Consider the following 14,125-nt stretch of genomic DNA (forward strand, 5'->3'; position numbering starts at 1 on the left):
CACCCTGAACAAGGTCTACCCCCACACCCCTGAACAACGTCTCCCCCACACCCCTGAACAACGTCTCCCCCCCACACCCCTGAATAACGTTTCCCCCCCCACACCCCTGAACAACGTCTCCCCCACACCCACTGAACAACATCTCCCCCCCACACCCTGAACAACCACTCCCCCACACCCTGAACAACATCTCCCCCACACCCCCTGAACAACATCTCCCCCACACCCCTGAACAATGTCTCCCCCCACACCCTGAACCTCTCCCCCACACACCCCCAAACAACGTCTCCCCCACACCCCTGAACAACTTCCTCCACACCCTGAACGTCTCCGCCCACACCCTGAACAACATCTCCCCCCCACACCCTGAACAACCACTCCCCCCACACCCTGAACAACCACTCCCCCACACCCTGAACAACATCTACCCCACACCCCTGAACAGCATCTCCCCCACACCCCTGAACAACTCCCCCCAGCACCCCTGAACAACTCCCCACACACACCCTGAACAACTCCCCCCCCACACCCTGAACCACGTCTCCTCCCACACACCCCTGAACAACATCTCCCCCCACACCCCTGAACAACATCTCCCCCACACCCCTGAACAACTCCCCCCAACACCCTGAACAACGTCTCCCCCCACACACCCCTGAACAACGTCTCCCCCACACACACCTGAACAACGTCTCTCCCCACACCCCTGAACAACGTCTCTCCCCACACCCCTGAACAACGTCTCCCCCACACACCCCTGAACAACGTCTCCCCCCACACACCCCTGAACAACATCTCCCCCACACCCCTGAACAACTTCTCCCCCACACACCCCGAAACAACGTCTCCCCCCCACACCCCCGAACAATGTCTCCCCCCCCCACACCCCTGAACAACGTCTCCCCCACACACCCTGAACAACCACTCCCCCACACCCTGAACATCTTCCCCACACCCCTGAACAATGTCTCCCCACACCCCTGAACCTCTTCCCCACACACCCCCAAACAACGTCTCCCCCCCACACCCTGAACAACATCTCCCCCCCACACCCCTGAACAACATCTCACCCACACCCCTGAAACAACTCCCCCCAACACCCCTGAACAACTCCCCCCCACACACCCTGAACAACTCCCCCCCACACCCTGAAAAACGTCTCCTCCCACACACCCCTGAACAACGTCTCCCCCCACACCCCTGAACAACATCTCCCCCACACCCCTGAACAACTCCCCCCAGCACCCTGAACAACGTCTCCCCCCACACACCCTGAACAAAGTCTCCCCCACACACCCCTGAACAATGTCTCCCCCACACACCCCCAAACAACGTCTCCCCCCCACACCCCCGAACAACGTCTCCACCACACACCCTGAACAACGTCTCCCCCCACACCCTGAACAACGTCTCCCACACACCCTGAACAACATCTCCCCCACACACCCTGAACAATGTCTCCCCCCACACCCTGAACCTCTCCCCCACACACCCCCAAACAATGTCTCCCCCCACACCCCTGAACAACGTCTCCCCACAACCCCTAAACAACAACTCCCCCCCACATCCTGAACAACATCTCCCCCACACCCCTGAACAACTCCCTCCCACACCCTGAACAACATCTCCCCCACACACCCTGAACAACATCTCCCCCACACACCCCTGAACAACATCTCCCCCACACACCTTGAACGACTCCCCTCACACCCTGAACAACATCTCCCCCACACACCCTGAACAACCACTCCCCCACACCCCTGAACATCTTCCCCACACCCCTGAACAATGTCTCCCCCACACCCCTGAACCTCTTCCCCACACACCCCAAACAACGTCTCCCCCCCACACCCTGAACAACATCTCCCCCCCACACCCTGAACAACATCTCACCCACACCCCTGAACAACTCCCCCCAACACCCCTGAACAACTCCCCCCCACACACCCTGAACAACTCCCCCCCCACACCCTGAAAAACGTCTCCTCCCACACACCCCTGAACAACGTCTCCCCCCACACCCCTGAACAACATCTCCCCCACACCCCTGAACAACTCCCCCCAGCACCCTGAACAACGTCTCCCCCCACACACCCCTGAACAAAGTCTCCCCCACACACCCCTGAACAATGTCTCCCCCACACACCCCCAAACAACGTCTCCCCCCCACACCCCCGAACAACGTCTCCACCACACACCCTGAACAACGTCTCCCCCCACACCCTGAACAACGTCTCCCACCACACCCTGAACAACATCTCCGCCCACACACCCTGAACAATGTCTCCCCCCACACCCCTGAACCTCTCCCCCACACACCCCCAAACAATGTCTCCCCCCACACCCCTGAACAACGTCTCCCCCACACCCTAAACAACAACTCCCCCCCACATCCTGAACAACATCTCCCCCACACCCCTGAACAACTCCTCCCACACCCTGAACAACATCTCCCCCCACACACCCTGAACAACATCTCCCCCACACACCCCTGAACAACATCTCCCCCACACACCTTGAACGACTCCCCTCACACCCTGAACAACATCTCCCCCACACACCCTGAACAACCTCTCCCCACACCCCTGAACAACATCTCCCCCACACACCCTGAACAACATCTCCCCCCCACACCCCTGAACAACGTCTCCCCCCACACCCTTGAACAACATCTCCCCCCACACCCCTGAACAACATCTCCCCCACACCCCTCTACATCTCCCCCACACACCCCTGAACAACATCTCCCCCACACACCCCTGAACAACATCTCCCCCACACACCTTGAACGACTCCCCTCACACCCTGAACAACATCTCCCCCACACACCCTGAACAACCTCTCCCCCACACCCCTGAACAACATCTCCCCCACACACCCTGAACAACATCTCCCCCCCACACCCCTGAACAACGTCTCCCCCCACACCCCGGAACAACGTCTCCCCCCACACCCTTGAACAACATCTCCCCCACACCCTTGAACAACATCTCCCCCACACCCCTGAACAACTCCCCCCAGCACCCCTGAACAACTCCCCCCCACACACCCTGAACAACACCCCCCCCACACCCTGAACCACGTCTCCTCCCACACACCCCTGAACAACATCTCCCCCCACACCCCTGAACAACATCTCCCCCACACCCCTGAACAACTCCCCCCAACACCCTGAACAACGTCTCCCCCCACACACCCCTGAACAATGTCTCCCCCACACCCTGAACAACGTCTCCACCACACACCCTGAACAACGTCTCCCCCCCACACCCCCGAACAACGTCTCCCCCCACACCCCTGAACAACGTCTCCCCCACACACCCTGAACAACCACTCACCCACACTCCTGAACATCTTCCCCACACCCCTGAACAATGTCTCCCCCACACCCCTGAACCTCTTCCCCGCACACCCCCAAACAACGTCTCCCCCCCACACCCCTGAACAACGTCTCCCCCACCCACCCTGAACAACATCTCCCCCCCACACACCCCTGAACAACATCTCCCCCCCACACCCTGTACAATGTCTCCCCCCACACCCCTGAACAATGTCTCTCCCCACACCCCTGAACAACATCTCCCCCCCACACCCTGAACAACCATTCCCCCACACCCCTGAACATCTTCCCCACACGCCTGAACAATGTCTCCCACCACACCCTGAACAACAACTCCCCCCACACCCTGAACAACCACTCCCCCCCACACCCTGAACAACCACTCCCCCCCCACACACCCTGAACAACCACTCCCCCACACACCCTGAACAATGTCTCCCCCCACACCCCTGAACAATGTCTCCCCCCACACCCCTGAACAACATCTTCCCCCCACACCCTGAACAACATCTCCCCCCCACACCCTGAACAACCACTCCCCCACACCCTGAACAACATCTCCCCCACACCCCTGAACCTCTCCCCCACACACCCCCAAACAATGTCTCCCCCACACCACTGAACAACGTCTCCCCCACACACCCTGAACAACATCTCCCCCAGACACCCTGAACAACTCCCCCCACACCCTGAACAACGTCTCCCCCCACACCCTGAACAACGTCTCCCCCCACACCATGAACAACATCTCCCCCCCACACCCTGAACAACCACTCCCCCACACCCTGAACAAGGTCTACCCCACACCCCTGAACAACGTCTCCCCCCCACACCCCTGAATAACGTTTCCCCCCCACACCCCTGAACAACGTCTCCCCCACACCCACTGAACAACATCTCCCCCCCACACCCTGAACAACCACTCCCCCACACCCTGAACAACATCTCCCCCACACCCCCTGAACAACATCTCCCCCACACCCCTGAACAACGTCTCCCCCCCACACCCTGAACAACGTCTCCCCCCACACCCTGAACAACCACTCCCCCACACACCCTGAACAATGTCTCCCCCCACACCCCTGAGCAATGTCTCCCCCCACACCCCTGAACAACGTCTCCCCCCCACACCCTGAACAACATCTACCCCCCCACACCCTTAACAACCACTCCCCCACACCCTGAACAACCACTCCCCCCACACCCTGAACAAGGTCTACCCCACACCCCTGAACAACATCTCCCCCACACCCCTGAACAACGTCTCCCCCCCACACCCCTGAATAACGTTTCCCCCCCACACCCCTGAACAACGTCTCCCCCACACCCACTGAACAACATCTCCCCCCCACACCCTGAACAACCACTCCCCCACACCCTGAACAACATCTCCCCCACACCCCCTGAACAACATCTCCCCCACACCCCTGAACAATGTCTCCCCCCACACCCCTGAACCTCTCCCCCACACACCCCCAAACAACGTCTCCCCCACACCCCTGAACAACTTCCTCCACACCCTGAACGTCTCCGCCCACACCCTGAACAACATCTCCCCCCCACACCCTGAACAACCACTCCCCCACACCCTGAACAACCACTCCCCCACACCCTGAACAACATCTACCCCACACCCCTGAACAACGTCTCCCCCACACCCCTGAACAACATCTCCCCCCCACACCCCTGAACAACGTCTCCCGCACACCCACTGAACAACGTCTCCCCCCACACACTGAACAATGTCTCCCCCACACACCCTGAACAACGTCTCCCCCCACACCCTGAACAACGTCTCCCCCCACACCCTGAACAACCACCCCCCCACACACCCTGAACAATGTCTCCCCCCCACACCCTGAACAACATCTACCCCCCCACACCCTTAACAACCACTCCCCCACACCCTGAACAACATCTCCCCCACACCCCTCAACATCTCCCCCACACCCCTGAACAACTCCCCCCAACACCCTGAACAACCACTCCCCCACACCCCGGAACATCTTCCCCACTCCCCTGAACAATGTCTCCCCCACACCCCTGAACCTCTTCCCCGCACACCCCCAAACAACGTCTCCCCCCCACACCCCTGAACAACATCTCCCCCCCACACCCCTGAACAACATCTCACCCACACCCCTGAACAACTCCCCCCAACACCCCTGAACAACTCCCCCCAACACCCCTGAACAACTCCCCCCAACACACCCTGAACAACTCCCCCCCCACACCCTGAACAACGTCTCCTCCCACACACCCCTGAACAACGTCTCCCCCCACACCCCTGAACAACATCTCCCCCACACCCCTGAACAACTCCCCTCAACACCCTGAACAACGTCTCCCCCCACACACCCCTGAACAACGTCTCCCCCACACACCCCTGAACAATGTCTCCCCCACACCCTGAACAACGTCTCCCCCACACACCCTGAACAACGTCTCCCCCCCACACCCCCGAACAACGTCTCCCCCCACACCCCTGAACAACGTCTCCCCCACACACCCTGAACAACCACTCACCCACACTCCTGAACATCTTCCCCACACCCCTGAACAATGTCTCCCCCACACCCCTGAACCTCTTCCCCGCACACCCCCAAACAACGTCTCCCCCCCACACCCCTGAACAACGTCTCCCCCACCCACCCTGAACAACATCTCCCCCCCCACACACCCCTGAACAACATCTCCCCCCCACACCCTGAACAATGTCTCCCCCCACACCCCTGAACAATGACTCCCCCCACACCCCTGAACTACATCTCCCCCCCACACCCTGAACAACCATTCCCCCACACCCCTGAACAACCACTCCCCCACACCCTGAACAACATCTCCCCCACACCCCTGAACCTCTCCCCCACACACCCCCAAACAATGTCTCCCCCACACCACTGAACAACGTCTCCCCCACACACCCTGAACAACATCTCCCCCAGACACCCTGAACAACTCCCCCCACACCCTGAACAACGTCTCCCCCCACACCCTGAACAACGTCTCCCCCCACACCCTGAACAACATCTCCCCCCCACACCATGAACAACCACTCCCCCACACCCTGAACAAGGTCTACCCCACACCCCTGAACAACGTCTCCCCCACACCCCTGAACAACGTCTCCCCCCCACACCCCTGAATAACGTTTCCCCCCCACACCCCTGAACAACGTCTCCCCCACACCCACTGAACAACATCTCCCCCCCACACCCTGAACAACCACTCCCCCACACCCTGAACAACATCTCCCCCACACCCCCTGAACAACATCTCCCCCACACCCCTGAACAACGTCTCCCCCACACCCCTGAACAACTCCCCCCACACCCTGAACGTCTCCGCCCACACACTGAACAACATCTCCCCCCCACACCCTGAACAACCACTCCCCCACACCCTGAACAACATCTACCCCACACCCCTGAACAACGTCTCCCCCACACCCCTGAACAACATCTCCCCCCCACACTGCTGAACAACGTCTCCCCCACACCCACTGAACAATGTCTCCCCCACACCCCTGAACAACGACTCCCCCCACACACTGAACAATGTCTCCCCCACACACCCTGAACAACGTCCCCCCCCACACCCTGAACAACGTCTCCCCCCACACCCTGAAAAACCACTCCCCCACACACCCTGAACAATGTCTCCCCCCACACCCATGAGCAATGTCTCCCCCCACACCCCTGAACAACGTCTCCCCCCCACACCCTGAACAACATCTACCCCCCCACACCCTTAACAACCACTCCCCCACATCCTGAACAACCACTCCCCCCACACCCTGAACAAGGTCTACCCCACACCCCTGAACATCGTCTCCCCCACACCCCTGAACAACGTCTCCCCCCCACACCCCTGAATAACGTTTCCCCCCCACACCCCTGAACAACGTCTCCCCCACACCCACTGAACAACATCTCCCCCCCACACCCTGAACAACCACTCCCCCACACCCTGAACAACATCTCCCCCACACCCCCTGAACAACATCTCCCCCACACCCCTGAACAATGTCTCCCCCCACACCCCTGAACCTCTCCCCCACACACCCCCAAACAACGTCTCCCCCACACCCCTGAACAACTTCCTCCACACCCTGAACGTCTCCGCACACACCCTGAACAACATCTCCCCCCCACACCCTGAACAACCACTCCCCCACACCCTGAACAACCACTCCCCCACACCCTGAACAACATCTACCCCACACCCCTGAACAGCATCTCCCCCACACCCCTGAACAACTCCCCCCAGCACCCCTGAACAACTCCCCCACACACACCCTGAACAACTCCCCCCCCACACCCTGAACCACGTCTCCTCCCACACACCCCTGAACAACATCTCCCCCCACACCCCTGAACAACATCTCCCCCACACCCCTGAACAACTCCCCCCAACACCCTGAACAACGTCTCCCCCCACACACCCCTGAACAACGTCTCCCCCACACACACCTGAACAACGTCTCTCCCCACACCCCTGAACAACGTCTCTCCCCACACCCCTGAACAACGTCTCCCCCACACACCCCTGAACAACGTCTCCCCCCACACACCCCTGAACAACATCTCCCCCACACCCCTGAACAACTTCTCCCCCACACACCCCGAAACAACGTCTCCCCCCCACACCCCCGAACAATGTCTCCCCCCCACACCCCTGAACAACGTCTCCCCCACACACCCTGAACAACCACTCCCCCACACCCCTGAACATCTTCCCCACACCCCTGAACAATGTCTCCCCCACACCCCTGAACCTCTTCCCCACACACCCCCAAACAACGTCTCCCCCCCACACCCCTGAACAACATCTCCCCCCCACACCCCTGAACAACATCTCACCCACACCCCTGAACAACTCCCCCCAACACCCCTGAACAACTCCCCCCCACACACCCTGAACAACTCCCCCCCCACACCCTGAAAAACGTCTCCTCCCACACACCCCTGAACAACGTCTCCCCCCACACCCCTGAACAACATCTCCCCCACACCCCTGAACAACTCCCCCCAGCACCCTGAACAACGTCTCCCCCCACACACCCCTGAACAAAGTCTCCCCCACACACCCCTGAACAATGTCTCCCCCACACACCCACAAACAACGTCTCCCCCCCACACCCCCGAACAACGTCTCCACCACACACCCTGAACAACGTCTCCCCCCACACCCTGAACAACGTCTCCCACCACACCCTGAACAACATCTCCCCCACACACCCTGAACAATGTCTCCCCCCACACCCCTGAACCTCTCCCCCACACACCCCCAAACAATGTCTCCCCCCACACCCCTGAACAACGTCTCCCCCACACCCTAAACAACAACTCCCCCCCACATCCTGAACAACATCTCCCCCACACCCCTGAACAACTCCCTCCCACACCCTGAACAACATCTCCCCCACACACCCTGAACAACATCTCCCCCACACACCCCTGAACAACATCTCCCCCACACACCTTGAACGACTCCCCTCACACCCTGAACAACATCTCCCCCACACACCCTGAACAACCACTCCCCCACACCCCTGAACATCTTCCCCACACCCCTGAACAATGTCTCCCCCACACCCCTGAACCTCTTCCCCACACACCCCCAAACAACGTCTCCCCCCCACACCCCTGAACAACATCTCCCCCCCACACCCCTGAACAACATCTCACCCACACCCCTGAACAACTCCCCCCAACACCCCTGAACAACTCCCCCCCACACACCCTGAACAACTCCCCCCCCACACCCTGAAAAACGTCTCCTCCCACACACCCCTGAACAACGTCTCCCCCCACACCCCTGAACAACATCTCCCCCACACCCCTGAACAACTCCCCCCAGCACCCTGAACAACGTCTCCCCCCACACACCCCTGAACAAAGTCTCCCCCACACACCCCTGAACAATGTCTCCCCCACACACCCCCAAACAACGTCTCCCCCCCACACCCCCGAACAACGTCTCCACCACACACCCTGAACAACGTCTCCCCCCACACCCTGAACAACGTCTCCCACCACACCCTGAACAACATCTCCCCCACACACCCTGAACAATGTCTCCCCCCACACCCCTGAACCTCTCCCCCACACACCCCCAAACAATGTCTCCCCCCACACCCCTGAACAACGTCTCCCCCACACACCCCTGAACAACATCTCCCCCACACACCTTGAACGACTCCCCTCACACCCTGAACAACATCTCCCCCACACACCCTGAACAACCTCTCCCCCACACCCCTGAACAACATCTCCCCCACACACCCTGAACAACATCTCCCCCCCACACCCCTGAACAACGTCTCCCCCCCACACCCCTGAATAACGTTTCCCCCCCACACCCCTGAACAACGTCTCCCCCACACCCACTGAACAACATCTCCCCCCCACACCCTGAACAACCACTCCCCCACACCCCCCCAAACAATGTCTCCCCCCACACCCCTGAACAACATCTCCCCCACACACCCCTGAACAACATCTCCCCCACACACCTTGAACGACTCCCCTCACACCCTGAACAACATCTCCCCCACACACCCTGAACAACCTCTCCCCCACACCCCTGAACAACATCTCCCCCACACACCCTGAACAACATCTCCCCCCCACACCCCTGAACAACGTCTCCCCCCACACCCTTGAACAACATCTCCCCCCACACCCCTGAACAACATCTCCCCCACACCCCTCTACATCTCCCCCACACACCCCTGAACAACATCTCCCCCACACACCCCTGAACAACATCTCCCCCACACACCTTGAACGACTCCCCTCACACCCTGAACAACATCTCCCCCACACACCCTGAACAACCTCTCCCCCACACCCCTGAACAACATCTCCCCCACACACCCTGAACAACATCTCCCCCCCACACCCCTGAACAACGTCTCCCCCCACACCCCTGAACAACGTCTCCCCCCACACCCTTGAACAACATCTCCCCCACACCCTTGAACAACATCTCCCCCACACCCCTGAACAACTCCCCCCAGCACCCCTGAACAACTCCCCCCCACACACCCTGAACAACACCCCCCCCACACCCTGAACCACGTCTCCTCCCACACACCCCTGAACAACATCTCCCCCCACACCCCTGAACAACATCTCCCCCACACCCCTGAACAACTCCCCCCAACACCCTGAACAACGTCTCCCCCCACACACCCCTGAACAATGTCTCCCCCACACCCTGAACAACGTCTCCACCACACACCCTGAACAACGTCTCCCCCCCACACCCCCGAACAACGTCTCCCCCCACACCCCTGAACAACGTCTCCCCCACACACCCTGAACAACCACTCACCCACACTCCTGAACATCTTCCCCACACCCCTGAACAATGTCTCCCCCACACCCCTGAACCTCTTCCCCGCACACCCCCAAACAACATCTCCCCCCCACACCCCTGAACAACGTCTCCCCCACCCACCCTGAACAACATCTCCCCCCCACACACCCCTGAACAACATCTCCCCCCCACACCCTGAACAATGTCTCCCCCCACACCCCTGAACAATGTCTCTCCCCACACCCCTGAACAACATCTCCCCCCCACACCCTGAACAACCATTCCCCCACACCCCTGAACATCTTCCCCACACGCCTGAACAATGTCTCCCACCACACCCTGAACAACAACTCCCCCCACACCCTGAACAACCACTCCCCCCCACACCCTGAACAACCACTCCCCCCCCACACACCCTGAACAACCACTCCCCCACACACCCTGAACAATGTCTCCCCCCACACCCCTGAACAATGTCTCCCCCCACACCCCTGAACAACATCTTCCCCCCACACCCTGAACAACATCTCCCCCCCACACCCTGAACAACCACTCCCCCACACCCTGAACAACATCTCCCCCACACCCCTGAACCTCTCCCCCACACACCCCCAAACAATGTCTCCCCCACACCACTGAACAACGTCTCCCCCACACACCCTGAACAACATCTCCCCCAGACACCCTGAACAACTCCCCCCACACCCTGAACAACGTCTCCCCCCACACCCTGAACAACGTCTCCCCCACACCCACTGAACAACATCTCCCCCCCACACCCTGAACAACATCTCCCCCCCACACCCTGAACAACCACTCCCCCACACCCTGAACAAGGTCTACCCCACACCCCTGAACAACGTCTCCCCCCCACACCCCTGAATAACGTTTCCCCCCCACACCCCTGAACAACGTCTCCCCCACACCCACTGAACAACATCTCCCCCCCACACCCTGAACAACCACTCCCCCACACCCTGAACAACATCTCCCCCACACCCCCTGAACAACATCTCCCCCACACCCCTGAACAACGTCTCCCCCCCACACCCTGAACAACGTCTCCCCCCACACCCTGAACAACCACTCCCCCACACACCCTGAACAATGTCTCCCCCCACACCCCTGAGCAATGTCTCCCCCCACACCCCTGAACAACGTCTCCCCCCCACACCCTGAACAACATCTACCCCCCCACACCCTTAACAACCACTCCCCCACACCCTGAACAACCACTCCCCCCACACCCTGAACAAGGTCTACCCCACACCCCTGAACAACATCTCCCCCACACCCCTGAACAACGTCTCCCCCCCACACCCCTGAATAACGTTTCCCCCCCACACCCCTGAACAACGTCTCCCCCACACCCACTGAACAACATCTCCCCCCCACACCCTGAACAACCACTCCCCCACACCCTGAACAACATCTCCCCCACACCCCCTGAACAACATCTCCCCCACACCCCTGAACAATGTCTCCCCCCACACCCCTGAACCTCTCCCCCACACACCCCCAAACAACGTCTCCCCCACACCCCTGAACAACTTCCTCCACACCCTGAACGTCTCCGCCCACACCCTGAACAACATCTCCCCCCCACACCCTGAACAACCACTCCCCCACACCCTGAACAACCACTCCCCCACACCCTGAACAACATCTACCCCACACCCCTGAACAACGTCTCCCCCACACCCCTGAACAACATCTCCCCCCCACACCCCTGAACAACGTCTCCCGCACACCCACTGAACAACGTCTCCCCCCACACACTGAACAATGTCTCCCCCACACACCCTGAACAACGTCTCCCCCCACACCCTGAACAACGTCTCCCCCCACACCCTGAACAACCACCCCCCCACACACCCTGAACAATGTCTCCCCCCCACACCCTGAACAACATCTACCCCCCCACACCCTTAACAACCACTCCCCCACACCCTGAACAACATCTCCCCCACACCCCTCAACATCTCCCCCACACACACTGAACAACCTCTCCCCCACACCCTGAACAACGTCTCCCCCCACACCCTGAACAACAACTCCCCCCCACATCCTGAACAACATCTCCCCCCCAACACCCTGAACAACATCTCCCCCACACACCCCTGAACAACATCTACCCCCCCACACCCTTAACAACCACTCCCCCACACCCTGAACAACATCTCCCCCACACCCCCTGAACAACATCTCCCCCACACCCCTGAACAACGTCTCCCCCACACCCCTGAACAACTCCCCCCACACCCTGAACGTCTCCGCCCACACCCTGAACAACATCTCCCCCCCACACCCTGAACAACCACTCCCCCACACCCTGAACAACATCTACCCCACACCCCTGAACAACGTCTCCCCCACACCCCTGAACAGCATCTCCCCCCCACACTGCTGAACAACGTCTCCCCCACACCCACTGAACAATGTCTCCCCCACACCCCTGAACAACGTCTCCCCCCACACACTGAACAACGTCTCCCCCACACACCCTGAACAACGTCTCCCCCCCACACCCTGAACAATGTCTCCCCCCACACCCCTGAGCAATGTCTCCCCCCACACCCCTGAACAACGTCTCCCCCCCACACCCTGAACAACATCTACCCCCCCACACCCTTAACAACCACTCCCCCACACCCTGAACAACCACTCCCCCCACACCCTGAACAAGGTCTACCCCACACCCCTGAACAAGGTCTACCCCACACCCCTGAACAACGTCTCCCCCACACCCCTGAACAACGTCTCCCCCCCACACCCCTGAAAAACGTTTCCCCCCCACACCCCTGAACAACGTCTCCCCCCCACACCCACTGAACAACATCTCCCCCTCACACCCTGAACAACCACTCCCCCACACCCTGAACAACATCTCCCCCACACCCCCTGAACAACATCTCCCCCACACCCCTGAACAATGTCTCCCCCCACACCCCTGAACCTCTCCCCCACACACCCCCAAACAACGTCTCCCCCACACCCCTGAACAACTCCCCCCACACCCTGAACGTCTCCGCCCACACCCTGAACAACATCTCCCCCCCACACCCTGAACAACCACTCCCCCACACCCTGAACAACATCTACCCCACACCCCTGAACAACGTCTCCCCCACACCCCTGAACAACATCTCCCCCCCACACCCCTGAACAATGTCTCCCCCACACCCACTGAACAACGTCTCCCCCCACACACTGAACAACGTCTCCCCCACACACCCTGAACAACGTCTCCCCCCCACACCCTGAACAACGTCTCCCCCCACACCCTGAACAACCACTCCCCCACACACCCTGAACAATGTCTCCCCCCACACCCCTGAGCAATGTCTCCCCCCACACCCCTGAACAACGTCTCCCCCCCACACCCTGAACAACATCTACCCCCCCACACCCTTAACAACCACTCCCCCACACCCTGAACAACATCTCCCCCACACCCCT

The sequence above is a fragment of the Hypanus sabinus genome, chromosome 21 (genome assembly GCF_030144855.1).
Source record: "Hypanus sabinus isolate sHypSab1 chromosome 21, sHypSab1.hap1, whole genome shotgun sequence".
Taxonomy (NCBI): Eukaryota; Metazoa; Chordata; class Chondrichthyes; order Myliobatiformes; family Dasyatidae; genus Hypanus; species Hypanus sabinus.